Raw genomic sequence first — 14,966 nt, 5'->3', positions numbered from 1 at the left:
AGGGCTACAGGATTTTTTTGCCTATAGAGACTTGTTAACTTTGTGTTGCTCTTGATTTCAGACTAGGGAGTTTAGTAACATAAGTCTACCCCAGGCATGACCTGAACAGAAAAATAAATCTTTGGGTTTACATTCCTTCACTGAATTCCTTGGGGGAAGGGACCAACAATAAACTGGTTCTATTTTGGAGTATTTCTTCTACTGTTTTCACAATTTGTATGACCAATATTAAGACTACAGCAATAATCAAACTGACCTGGAGTCACAGATTGGATTGCATTGGTGGAGGGGGTTGGTGGTCTTTATTATATATTAATGTGGAAAGAATGATGTTGATACTAATGATCAAAAGTGATATTGATGATCAAAATGATCTGGTTATACCTAAAAAAGAAGCATTGCAGCATAGTTGTGACCTCAGTTCTGCCATGTATGCCTGCGTTTAGCATTTTAAGTGTTTTCATAGTCAGGAGTTGTTTCTAATTTTATTCTGTGCATCTACTAAAGCAGACAAACAAACAATACCCCTGTATTGTATGACAGGGAGACATGAATGACCATGTAGGAAATATTGTCTTTTCCCCAGGAGGCTTTTGTCCCCATTTTGGTGCTTAAAGATTTCCTGCGGTCATTGGTCTATTTCTGTCTTTTAATAATGCCTTGCTGGGAAACCGGATCTGGCTTCACCATTCATTGATGTAGTTTAAAAAAATGACAACAGTTTTGTTTTTCTGTTTTACAAAGTATGAAGTATTTCAGTAGGACAAAAAGAAAACCTGATCTGGGCTTTTATTGCAATTTGGGATTTAAAAGATAAAGTAAATGTTGAGCTCCCAAATCTTGTTTGTGGTTAAAAAAAACAAAAAAAAACAAAAAAAAAAACACACAAGGAAATGAAATGATGATGCCACAATATACACTTTTGCTCTGGGTGATATAAAAAAAAGTAAACATGAAATGAGTTGTGCTAAGTAAGCAAAAAGGTGATTTTTGGCAGCTGGCTGTAAAGTTACCTTTTGATTCTGTGCTGCATGTAAGATGGTACTTATCATGCCACGTGTACCAAGAGAATGACAAATATCCTCTGCCTCCATGCAAATTGCTTTATATTTGTGATTTCAACGTTAGTTCACGTAGTAATCTAGTAAACTATCCCAATCATCTTTCTATTGATAAAGCTATAACAAAGTGTTCACAAAAACATTTACCAAGGCTCAGCTGAAAGGAAGAAACAGATGAGCCAAATAAAATGATTAGTTGCAATTATATCAATATGATTTACTAAATGCATAAGATATTCCATAAATAATTCAGCTGTCTCATTTAAAGGCAGTTTGCACCAAGTCATAAACTGTGGGATGAATTCTGATGTCGTCTTTTATATGGGAAATTTGGAATAAGTCTCTTGTGCATAATGGGTCAGGCCCTTGTCCTGTTTCCAAAACTTCAAAAACAAAAAGAAAATGAGAGCAAGTCTATCCAGGAACATGGCTTTGGCCTCCAGAAGGAACGTAGTTGTCTGAGGTCTACAATGTGAACACATGTTTGTTGTGTAAGTATCATTCCAGACCTTTCAGTTAACATGTTTTGGGCCTGTCCCAAAATCTTTTGGAAGAATTCCTCACTAAAATATAGTTCATCTTGAGCATTTCTCTTCCCAGAGATACCCCTTTGGATAATGGGAGAGTTATTATCAATTCTCTAATTCCCCAAATATCATGGAAATGTGATTACAGACGGCCTTCTAATGGCTAAAAGAGAGTAACTTTAAACTGGAAATAAACAATTATTTGAGGCTTTAATGGGCTGGAAAGTAGGGCTTAGAGATTTAACATTGTTCAAATAAATACATAGTATGTTAGCAAGCATAATCGTATTTACAAGCATTCGGGGAGCTTCCTTAAGCATATGGCTGAACACATAGGGATATATCTTATCCTCTCCATATGTACTTTTAAATCCCATTGATATTAATACAAGTAACACATGTGCATATAGACTAGACCACGTACAATCCTTCCTTTCTCATTATTTCCTTAGTAGGGATAATAATAAAACCATAAATACATTCCTTTTTGTTGTTTTATAAAACATTATGGGTCAACTCCTGATCCCATGAAAGTTGATGAGCAAACTCCCATTGACATTGTGGAGAGATTCTGTATCTGTATGTATTGGAGGGGAGAAAGTCTGGTGGTTACAAAGCACAAGCAGGAGTTGAGTCATAAAGATTGGTTTATATTAGGAGAGAAGAGTTGGAATATGTGTTTGATTAGGTTTATGAGCTGGGACTGCTATATTCAGCAACTGAGAGTGAGGTACAGTGGCATTGTGCTGCTGAATAAAAATGAGGAAATGTAACTCAGAAGGAAGGTTTCGATCAGCATTTGAAAAGAGGGAAATGGAACTAAGCAGACAGTGGATGTTTTGGACTGGTTATTAGTTTTGTCCTAACATTCTGTTATTAAATGTTAACATTTCTGAAGAAGTTACTGCAGTCTCTTGCTTCCTCTTTCTCTGCTTTTACTTAACTGTGGTCCAGCACAAGTCTCAAGGGATGGTAGCACAGATGATCAATGCCACTGATTTGGAAGAGGAGAAACAATGTATCAGCACTTATGATCTATGAATCTTCGGAGTGCTATTTTGTTTTGTGAGAGTGATTCCTGCCTTTTATTTGTTGCAGAAAGTTCTAGTAAACCATCTGCTAGGTATTTTCAAATACTAGTATAACAGCAAGCCCTAAGTCTGACTCATTTTTGTGCCTTTTATAACACACACGAGGCATACGCTTTTCCTCAGACAATCTCCCAGGAGTCTTCGTTCAAATAGGTACAGATTCTTACAAGTGTTTAACTTGGATCATTTAAAAAAATGTGCGTTGATCTGTTGCTGGTTGTTTTTTGTTTTATTTCCTACATGCTAAATGGTCCTTAAGGTACATACGCAACTGAAGCCCTGAAGTGTTGTTGCTGGGGAAGCTACAGACACATTTCTTTATAAGGTTGTAGGGGGTTATCCAACAAATAGGATATAGTCTCATTGGAAGGTTGTTCTGGGAAAAGAGCACATTCATTTTCATTAGAATAAGGCTTTTCTTTCCCCTTCAGTCTCTTCCTTATCACTTACTAAGGTTGCCTTCTGCCATTGCGTCACCCACAACTTTGTTGTCCAATCAGCAGACATATGATGAAGATAACTGCTTCCCTGATGCAGTTTTAGTTGTCTGCTCCAAACAAATTATCAATATATTGAACCAATATATGCTCATTAATTGTTTTGGAACGTCATCGATGTAGCGCTGATGAATGCTATGGAAAAGCCTGTCTGTATATATTTTACAGAAGCATTTTAAAAGAAAAAAAGTCGAAGGTAACAACTTTAATAGCCTTCATGCATTGATTCAGATAAAAAATACTTCTTTTCAATAGAAATCGAGCAGTGTTTCAAGCAGTAATTACAGAGGATTCATGATTGGCTGCCATTCAATTAATTACAGGTCTATTCAAATGCTCTAAATTAAGCATAGTCTTAAATTCATTGTGAAATCAGGGAGCGTTTGATATTCTAAATATATGCCAATCAGCTTTCATTAATTTATATTAACTAACCTTTATATTAATTTATATTAAGTAATTAATTGCAATCAATATTAGTCAATTAACATTAACTAGCCTTTCCAACTTTTTTATTACTTGTACTTCTGTTTGTGATTAAAATGCACAAGAGATTGCACAGTCATTTTTACTACTTCTGTGCATGTTTAAATTGAGACTGTAAAATCTAGTCGCGTGCACTGTGATGTCTTCTGTGTTCAAATCTCCAGCTGGCATCACCCGGTTGCTTTTTCACAGTTCTTTCATTCACTTCTAAGAAGCTGACCTCTGACACAGCTATTACCATTATCTGTTATGGGGAATCCCTTGTATGTTTGTAGGTGCATTCAGATATAAAAATTCGTGCACAAAAGTGAAGTAAAATTTTCAGTAGTTCTGTCTGGCAAGGGAAAATGATTCAGCAGAGTAGACTGCTGGTCAGGGTAATTTTAGTTCTGTTTTGTTGTTTTCTGGGCATGTTAAGGATGTGTCATTTTTTGAAATACATGTCACCTTAGATTGTTTGAACTGGAAGTCCTATTTGATATGCCCAGCAGAATACTTGCAACAGTTTTGCTTTGTTTAGGATTGTTGGGTATGAAAGGAAAGTCAGTTTTGTCTGTGTTCATAACTACCCCATACCTCATACCAGTCGTGAGATTGGCTCACGAGTTGAAAGGCATGCTTTTAAATTCAAATATTTTACCCTTTTGTTATGGACCAAAGCTAAAAATATTTTTTTTCTTCTTACTACTTAGCTTTTATAGTCACAGATAATCACTTCTAACAAAATGAAGAGATAATATTAAACCTAATGTGTTTTTCATTGCTGGACTTGTTTGTGAATCTGAGGGGTAAATAGAGATTTTTGAGCCATTCACATGATCAGGGATATTTTATGTATTTCAAAATGAGCACATTTTATTTCCATCAACTTGTTTGAGCTGGGATAATTAATATCCCAGTTGAAATCAATCTTAAAATGATATCCAGTCTGCTCTGATTGATGTGATGATCCACTGCACTCACAATCTTATCACCTCCATCTAGGTGAAGTAATGGTGAGATCATTCATAAAATTCTTCACAATGGTGCTGAAGCACCATCTTTTCTAGAGGCGTAGGTATCAGAAACAATGACTATTCCGTCTTGTTGGTTTTTTTTTTTTAACAACTCGTAGGACTCTGGGCTTAGTTATGAACTTGACTTGTAGACTGAAGACTTGAAGCATTTTTTTCCAAGGCTCTTGCTGAGTGGTACCAAATGAACTATCACAAATTATAAGCAAATAGTGAAGCTGTCCTCAGTGTACATTTCTTCTCCACTGCCTCATGCAAGTAGAGAAAGAGTTGATATTTAAATTATGATTTTTCAGTTAGAGCACGATTCAATACTAGTAAAATGTAGGTATATTTCTCAAATATCTCCTTTCACGTTTTGCTAATATACGATAGTAAAAGTTTTGCTTTCTGATGCCAAATAGAAGCATACATTTTGGTAACTCAGGATACACAACAAAAGAGCTTACAGTCCTCTTTTTTTGCACATGTAGTTTAGATTCTACTTCTTGACTTGGATATAGTTGCAATTTCTAGCAGAGTAACACTCATCTTAATTTCAGTTGTGTAGGGGATGTCTGCTCTGAAGAGAAACCAAAGCAAAACAAGTCCTTTATGGGTTTTGGTTGTCAGCTTCCTGAAGTATTGATGTATATAAAATAATGCAATTATAAATTCTGCTGTGTAAGAGGAAATTCAAACATGCCATACACATAAGCACGCATGCACACGGCCCATATGCATGTGTATGTGTGCAGGTGTGTGTAAATGTGTGAATGCATGTGTGTTTCCCTAAATGGAAGACTTTCTATTTCCGACTGTGTATTTTGTGGAAATACTTCTATCCATGTATTTTAAGAGGTACACGGATGTGGTATTTTCTCTTCAGGTTTGATATGATTGCTAGTTAGAACTTAAACAAGAGTGTAGTTTACTGCATTATGTACGAATGATCTCTGTATTTAAAGCATAAAAATAAGGAGAGGGTTTTAATTACAGTATGTAGGTGTTCTGTCTAAAGCACATCATATGGTATTGATTTCCAGCAGCAGTGCCTACTGTAAGTATTGCTGCTAGACCTTTTCCTTTCAGAAAACTATCCCAATCTGTTTCTGAATTTTAGCACCATTTTCCCCTTTTTACTTTCCTGAAGGCATTTTTTTGTGAGGGCAGTATAACTGTAAAAAGATTTTTTTCTTATTTACATGAATTTTCCTCTAGCTTTCTTTTTCACCACTTTTGTGTTTGACCTATTAGTGTTTTTAGGATTTGCAAAGCCTAAAATGTGCTCTCTTCAGCAAAACCATCTGGTTTTGTTTCCTGTGCCTCAACAATGATATGTGTATTATTATCGGGGCCACCCCTGTGTTTTTCTAAGTGGTCTTGTTAGAGTGGTGGTCTTACAATTCAATTGGAGTGATTGAAAGGTTAGACTAAGGCTTCTTTCAAGTATAAGGTTTCCATAAATTATGTATTGTTGTCAAATTTTTGAGGCTGACCTATTATGCCATTGTTACCTTGATTGCAACATCTCTTTAAATAACGCAACTGAAGTAGTCCTCCTGACAAATTCCTCTTTTGTGGCACGCTGTTCTTGTAGACAAACAAATTAAGGCATTTTTCAGAAGTAACTTTAAATTCCCGCTGTGTTATATGGTTTTAATTTTCCACCATGGCTGGCAACCTTTTTAAAAAACGGGGTGTTCCACTTTGTGGACAGTCTCGTAGTGGTTTTCATTTGGGGCAACTGCAGCTGAGACTGTGAGGAAGAGGTGAATCCCACAATGGAGTTGGGATTACCCAGGTCAGGGAGCAGGGACACCACACAGACGTCTCAGCCTGCTGCTGCACCTCGAGGGAAACCACTGTCCCATTGCTGGATGGAGCGAGCTCACTGGGAAATCAGTCTGCACAAGGTTCAACAGGAAAGCTCTCACAAAAGCTCCCTTGAGTATATGTAAATCATGAGCGTTTGTGGTTTTTTTTTATTTTTTACAGAAACTTTCTTGTCTACACTAATTTTATGAATTCAGCATGTTTGGGGCAAATTTCATAGCAGTGTTCACATAAACATCCCTACTCCTCCTCATACAAAGTTTTAAATTCTCATTTGTAAAGCAAGGAAATCCTGAATTCATGGAAAAATAAATTATTGAGGTTTATGGGAGAGTTCATACAAATGAAGCTGATTCACTTCAGTTGAGATCTCTCCATTCTTTCTTTCCTCTTTCTCCTGTTATGAGTGGGGAAAAAAATCAAAAATAAAAAAGTGAGAAGGTGTGTCTACCTTTGAACTTAAGTTTTTTTAATTCAATCAGGTGGTATTTGGCAACATTTTAAAGAACTGTGAAAGCAGCATCTTTTATTGGGAAATGCTTGGCAACATAAAGAGCAGGTACTGCTACCAGCCCCACCTTTATAATCCAAGTAGTTTATTAACTAATCTGTCATTTGCAGATTTATTTGAATCTTAGAATAATGCACCACGTTGAGAAAGCTATGTAGCATAGTTGGTTTTAATTTTAGTAGGGGGGAAAATCCCTTAAAACAGATCATTAAAATTTAATGAGGACATTTTTAAAACCCTATAATGGTTGAATTTATACTGAAAGTCCAAAATAGTTAATGGCATTGTTATGTCTGTGTGGTAACATCCTCACTCCACTGTAATTGCTTTCATTTGAAATGTAGCCAGTAAAAAAATTGTGGGCACTGAATTCCCAGAACCAAAGATTGCAGCTCTCCAAAAATTTCAGGTCATTCCGCTGAAATAATTATTTCAGACAATAACTTAAAATGTCGGGGCTCACTTTTATTGTGCTCTTAACTGTTAATATTCTATATATTATTAAGAAGAACATCGCTTATCAGCAGAGTCATTATGCTTTCCATATCTGGGTATGGAAAAGAAATAGGATTTTTTGTTGTTGTTTGAGTGGAAAACATTCCCCAAACCCACAGGGTGCTCTTAATATGCCACTTTTAGTTTTAGCAGAAATACTTGAATTTTAGCTGTAGGTGTTTTTGGATGAAGTCTTGACCTTACAACCAGCATTAATGGTCCGAAGATAGAGCAGCTGAACTTTCCTGTCAGCCTTCTATGGCTGACATTAGTCTTCCCCTGGGGAGGGCTGACTTGGTTACCAGGTTAGGCATGCGAGGAAAGCTTAGTGCTGTTGAGTGCATGACTCCTCTCTCTTCCTCTCAAAACCCGTGTGATTTCTACAACAGAAACAATTGTTTGTTTCCTCAGGAGTATGAAGAATGATGCATTTGCAAAATACCTTAGCATTTTCTCCTTCCTTGTCCCCAGTCAGTAAGGCAGTGTGACTGGGATTTGCCTGCAGCCCTGGAAGAGGAGAATTAATTGAACAGTGTTTCCCTGAAATTATCCAGGGCCTGCAGCTTATGAGAGAGCTGTGCAAAGCAGCTGGGACATCCCTCAAATGTTCTCAGCTCCTTCCTGCACTCAGTTCTCCATGCTGCAGAGCCCAGCAGCTGCCTTCACCAGCATGATAGCTTCTGCAGCCAGAGAACTCAGTGGCGGTTTCATTGCTTTTAGCAAAATCTGAATGTTTTACTTAGCAAAACCGAGGTTGGTGGGCTAGATACGTTTTCAACATCTTCTGTTGTGCAGTAGGATTAAAGGATTGCTGGTATTGGATTTGAGGAAGCAAAATTAGGAGAGAGCTCAGTCCTCTTCTACTGATAGGAAACGTTACCTGTCTGCAGGGAAAAATTGTAACGGCTGGTGGGATTTTGGGTTGGTTTTGTTTTGTCTGGCTTACTTTCTCTGGTTTAATAGTACAAGTAGGGCAGGGCAAATTCAATCATTTGAAACCTCAAAGAACTGTGACCTCCAACTAGGAACCTCTGCTCTCAGTGTTGGTGGAGGCTGCTGTGTCCTTAGAAGGGCTGGGATCATTGAACCAACTTCTTGTTGCACTGATGTTACTTACATTCATGCAGTTCTCCTATAAAATGAACTGACACCATTATGGAAGATATGTTTGCTCTCAAAGTTTATAATAGCAAGTGTTGTACTTTTTAGGTGCTGATATTTCAAGATACTTCAAGTTGTGTTGTTATTTCTTGATCTGCAAATGAGTTCAATTTTTTTTTTAGTCTCAAAAGACGTTTTCTTTTTCCATGCACTCTAGACAGATTTCTTTAAGACATGACAAATTGCATCAGAAAGCCATTATCTCTTAATTCTACCTTAACCTCTAACATGTGAGATGTTACTCTACACTGTAACTGTTTATCAAGACGACCTTAATGCTATAATACCAGGCATACATGTTGCTTTTGACATTATGAAAAGTTGTTCCAAATCATACAATCGTGCTGTACTGTGCCTTATTTTAGAAGAAAAAGCAATGCTTTGTGCTGCAAATGCAGTATTTTCTTTCTGTGTAATACAGGCATACTTTCCCTCTCACCATTAATTTATTTTGCTGCACTTATTTTCTTACTTTTCCATATCTGGTGGCAAATTCTTTCTTTCTCTGAGGTGTTTTAAATTCAAGGAACATAAGTTTTTTAATATATCATATTCATTTTAAAGGGTAAATAATTGACACAGGAAAAATATGTGAGTTCCTTTTTCATTTTATTGCCAATATTATTATTGATATCCCAGGTAGATGTATATTAAAACTTCTACCAATTGAAAACTGTTCATTTCCCCGATTACGAGTTAGTCTCAGTTTGTTGGAAAGGTGGCACGAGGCACAAGAGTGGATGGCCACTGCATGGCAGACGTGTGTGCATATATGGCAGATCTCTCTTCCAACATGGAAAAGTGCTGGGTTGAATGCTGAGTACCATGCCTGGTAGCACCATAGTCCTCTGGTTGCTGGCAAGCTGTTTAGAGCAGTCAGGCTTTAATATGGACCCCAGCTGGGGAATTGCCCCTACTCCTTTCTAGGAACATCCCATGTACTTGTTTTTGATGTTTTATTTTGGCCTGTGGTACCTCGTAAAGCTTTCCAGTGTCTTCTGTGCCACCATGGTGGTGTACACCACTGGAATGTGGCCTTCTGAATCAGTCATGCTGGTAGCAGAAATTTCTGATTTGCAAGGACGAGTCTGCTACAGAGCAGGGCCCAGCAGTATGCTGTTCCTGGGATGAGAGCTTGGAACATGAAGGAGCTTGCCTTCTGAGACACTTTCCCACACTAACTGCACTATCTGTTGCCTGATCTCCAGATTATTTCTGTCTTTCTGAAGCAATTCAGGAGCAGGCGAGTATCAATTAAAAGCCATTGTTGCTTGAAGGCTTGTGCAAGTTCATATGGTCCAAGCATGCTTAATGACAGACTTCACGTAATGTGTAGAATTCTAGTGGAGTTTTACAAATGTAGGTGCTAAGAAAACATTTTAAAAAGCAGTCTATTTAATCCAGACAGGAGTAAAGGGTGAGAGCATATGCTTTAAGTTTGCCATCAGAGACCCCACAGTCCCCAGGAGTAAACTTCTGTAAGGACTGCAGAGCTGTGTCCCCTTGCCCTCCTGGCAAATCTGGGGACCAAGTATGCTGCAAGCCAACTGCAGAAACCAGTCTGGAGTGAAAGCTTGTGCTAACAATATGATTATTGACTTCAGTGGGATTGACTTCATCCACTGCATCGAACATTTATACATGGGGAGGAGGAGGTTGGCAGACGAGAAAAGAGGCTCTGTGCCCACACACATTTACGCAGCGCACCTGTGATAGGGACAGCCACAATTTGGCTCTAAAAGTGACCTCAAGCAACATTAAAATTCCATTTAACGTGTTACCAGTGTAAACAGGAAGTGCAATAAAGCGTTTTCACCTGGCCCACTCTGTGCCAGTTTTCAGCCTCAAGTATGACAGAATGATGAAATTGGTGCACAACTGCCCACTCCTTGTAATTAAGCAAATTACACTTTCCTCAAAGAAGGCTTTTTTGTTGCTGATTTCCATAAGGTCACATCTAGAGAAGGGCAGCGTAAAACCAACAGGCACATGTGTAAAAGTGTAGCTGGCTGAAGAACAAGTTTGAGTAAAAAGTCCACCCAAAATTAAATTAAATTAATCATCATTGTTACCACATTCATTTTTGGAATGATTATTTTTTAAAAAAGTGTTAAATAGTAACAGAATCATGCACATGTCATTTGCCTTTAGAATACACTATACGGTGAAAAAAAAGCCTCAGTTACTCAGTTTAATTTATTCATAAGAGGTTTCTAAACAAATTGTGTAATGAAATTGCATACTGACGATAGGCATTTAGTTACACTGATTTGTAGCAGTCGGATCATTTAAATACAATGTGTCATAAATATTTCAAGTTAGGGGAAAAAATCCAAATTCTGAAAGCGCTATTTTAAGAAGGGCTTGAATAGTTGTTTATGCTCTGTAGTTGCTTGTAAAACAGTTGACTCCTGCATGAGTTGATAGTTTTATTAGTAGTATCTTGAAGTGATCCTTTTTGTCTAGATATGGGTTTTCATTGGGGTGCTGGTTCGTATAAAGTCTGTTTCACAGAAATAGTCCACTAACATGTCACTACAAATTCTGGCTGTGTTAGTATTAGAAAGTCCTGCTGGAGTTTACACTGTTACTACACTTTCTTGGAGGGAAAAATAACACAAACTTTTCTATTTCACAGAGGGAGATAAAAACTGGAAAATAAAACTGCCTGTAAACAAGAATAAAATAGCAGTGTTCAGGCACAGGATGAAAGCTTGCATCTGGAATCCCACCCAGAACCAACTTTGCAGCAGCCAGAAGGAGCATGGTCTGGCAGAGCAAAGCAAATTTGTACTCAGGAGGGACATAGTTGAAGCTGCATCCTTGTGTCAGGGGACAGTGCAGGATGAGGTTTAAGACTCTAGTTGATTAGGGAGCACTGTGGTCTCATCACGTGCTCTTGCACTCCCATAGCATGCTATTGGGCTTCACTGCGCCTGTGGAAGGAAACTGAAATTCTCCAGGCAGATTTAGTTGAGGCACAAAATTAGAACACACACACACACACAGAAAAAAAAAAAAAAAAAGCAAATATTTACACTTGGTTTTGACGATTTATTTTCTTGTGGAATTGAGAGATGCTAAGGAAGGATGTGCTCAGTAGAAAACTTTGACTTGAGAATTGCTTTTAACAGTAATTTGATTTCAGTTTCTGGTTCTGCAAAAACCCATACTAGCATAAGAATACTTGACAATTCTGCAAAATGACTTATTTTGTATTGGTCATAGAGAGCCAGTTCAGACAATCTCTGTGCACACCCAGTAAGGGTACAAGACAGTGAACACAAGTTCCCTGTGTGTAGCCCACCAGCAAAAACAGGCCTACCAGCTACCACTGTTAAAATAACTGCATCTTTTTCAAAGATAATAAAACTAGTCAATGTAGCATGGATCAAACTGAGAAAACCAAGGTAATCTCTGCCAGCTAGCAGAAGCCCCAAGTGACTATCAGCCATGATTTTGGTAGACATTTATAGCATATATAACTCTGAAAATTAAAAATGAATACATAATGAAGACATCGGTTTTGATGGTTTCAAAATGATCTATTATTTATATATTTATATATATTTATTATTTATATTTATATTTATATATGTATATATATATAAAAAATATATTATATTTATTCCTGATCTGTATCCTCTTCTGCTCTATAACACAGATGCCTTGAAGCATGTATATGCATGTGTGGGTTGCTAGTCCTTCAGTCTTGTGTTGTGGGGAATGACAAGAGTACAATGATTTGTCCTCCCTGGCTTTACATGGGAAATCTGGAACATCTGAGGTGTTACTGAAATTTTAATAAAGTGGGTGCCAAGTCTTTAACAAAAACATCCTTTTTTGCTAGAGGTTCTCTGGCCACTGGAGCCTAACAGGTGTCAGTAAATAAAAAGTGTCAGTTTGTTTAGACTAAATTTTTTTTTTGCTTGTTAGTTGCTGAAAACTCACACAACATTATTTTGATACTGCTGTAAATCTTCTAGTTCCCATAGTCAGGTGGGAAAAAAATACATAAAAATCAGTTGGTAGAAAGTGAGTATGAGAGGGAGAAATCAGAGTACTTGAATTTTTCAACAAGAAAAAACCTAAATTACTTGCTTTCCTTCAAGTTTCCAAGATATTGAGTTTCTTTACCTGTTAAATGCCATTATTAACCAGAAGTACTTACAGTCACGTTTAGAATAAGCACACCAAGCCATCTGTTCAACCAAATTTGAATTAAAACAAATCAACAAAATGAAGAGGTCCTGAGCAAGAACGTATGCCTGCCCAGAGAAACGTTAAACCTTTAAACATAGTCTGGATTTGTTATTTAGTAGCTTGTGTAATTATAATGTTTGTTGCTTTATTTAGCTGAACAGTTTGGCTCTGGCTACCTTTGTTCTCAGCAAACAGAAGGTTTGGCACATCACATACAATGAATGGTACAGCTAGAGAGGGGAGACCTGCAAAGGACATCCTCCCAAGGCGGATTGGCAGGCAGTAGCAGAACATCCTTTTCATTGAAAGCAACTCATCAGGAAAGCATTGGTCCTGCCTCTCTGCATTTAGCTGAATGCAGATGAGAGACATGATTAACACTAATGAGTGACAGGGGATTTGTTGTTTACCTAGAGATAAGGTATGGGCTTCCTTTGTTGGCACTTTCTGCCAAGTAGTTTGATCCTAGTTCACTAAGCCTTCTGTTACATGTTGTTGCTTTTTTGGGCAGCGATGGTTGTTGTTGCTTTAAGTGATTTCTTCCACTAAAATCTTTTCATCACTTGGGCTTTTTTATTTTATTTTTATTGCAAATTGTCTAAGCTGTTTGTCATTTGGGCCAAAGAAGTCTGGAGGTCCTTTACATGCATCACATGTTTCTGCATCCAACAGTGCTTTTTCTGTTCAGTGCTTGCCCTCCTCCCCAAAGCTGAAATAAATCAAAGTAGGTTGAGACTCAGTCGCAATAAATCAAGACCTGTCCAAAACTGGAGCCTGCCCAGTCAAAATGTCATAGCTTGGCTTTCACTGAGGATTAATTAAAGGCCTGATATAAAGCCCAGATGTGCTACAGAAGAGTAGCAAACTGCCTGCTGGTGGCTATACTAAAAACCAAGTCTCCCCATGAATCTGCCCACCCAAGAACATGGAGGAGGATAAGGCTGAGGAAAGGGAAGAAGGGAGGGGAGGGAAGAAATAAACTGAATCAAGCTTGATTTTATAGCTTCTACGTTGGCAGAAAACAAGACAAGCTTTATGCTAGAGCACCTCTGAAAAAAATACAAAGCAGACATGTGTATATTTCTAACAGCAGCAGAGAACATAATTGTTAAAATGTTCAGCATTAATTGGGAGTGGGAGAAAACTAACACAGCGAGTGAACTTTTGCACTTTTTATGGTTTAAAAAAAAAAAAGCTTAAAAATATATTGAGTGGTATGCCCAGTGTCCAAGCTTGTTTAGTGCCTGTTTTACATTAAAATCCTGAAAGTTATCCTGATTAAAATGAGACTCTGGCAGGGACAGATATGGAAGTGTGCATGCATCTAAATTCAATATGTTTGAACATAAGTATGTGAAATATACATAAATTACCTGGTGCTTACATTATGGCCTTTGTAGAACTCCAACTTTACATAATCCCAGAATGGTTGAGGTTGAAAGGAATCTTTGGAGATCATATAATCCAAACTCTGGAGCATCACAGCATCACAGAATGTTTCAGTGTTTAAATGAAAGGTGCACACAGACTGAATACTTTTTAAAAAGTTCCAAGTGCTGAAAGAGTACAGCTTAAGTACAGCTTAATTGAGACTCACTCTCTTTTGCAGGCATGGAGCTACAAGTTTTTGCAAAAAGAAATTTTCAAGATAATAGTATCTGTTTAGATTGAAGTTAAATGCCTTCCTTGAATGACATTAATTCAACAATAGCTGCCCTGTTTTCTGTTTCTTTAAATGTATTAAGTCCTGAATATACATACATGCTCTGATGAGATGTGATGTTAAAATTTCCTGAAACTGAACAAGTGGTTCTGGAATGGCAGAAGTGATCTTCAGGGCTGCCTGGACCTTTATGCTTTTTTGATGGATATGTAGTGATTCCATTACCTGTAAGACAATCAGCTGTGAAAGTGAGATATTCCTTGTCATGGGATGTTCTTGTGTATGTCTATGTATATACTGATGTATATTCATATGTATCTATTTATATATTTTCAGTGAGACCAAGCTGTTAGTCATGAATAATTCAGTGATGCCCTATCTGAGACATGAAAATCTTGCTAGTCTCTCCTCCACCTAGAATAAATGAAAGTCAGCTTTGAAAG

General features: G+C 37.4%; 1 protein-coding gene across 2 annotated transcripts in view; it reads left to right on the top strand.

Annotated features, from left to right (window-relative positions):
* Positions 1-14,966, top strand: part of GMDS (GDP-mannose 4,6-dehydratase) — a 391,195-nt gene that overhangs the window by 169,524 nt on the left and 206,705 nt on the right. The window lies entirely within an intron of this gene.

Source organism: Phasianus colchicus, chromosome 3, assembly GCF_987193195.1.
Source record: "Phasianus colchicus chromosome 3, bPhaCol1.hap1.1, whole genome shotgun sequence".
NCBI lineage: Eukaryota > Metazoa > Chordata > Aves > Galliformes > Phasianidae > Phasianus > Phasianus colchicus.
Note: the sequence above shows the minus strand (reverse complement) of the source record. Positions and strands in the feature narration are given on the sequence as shown.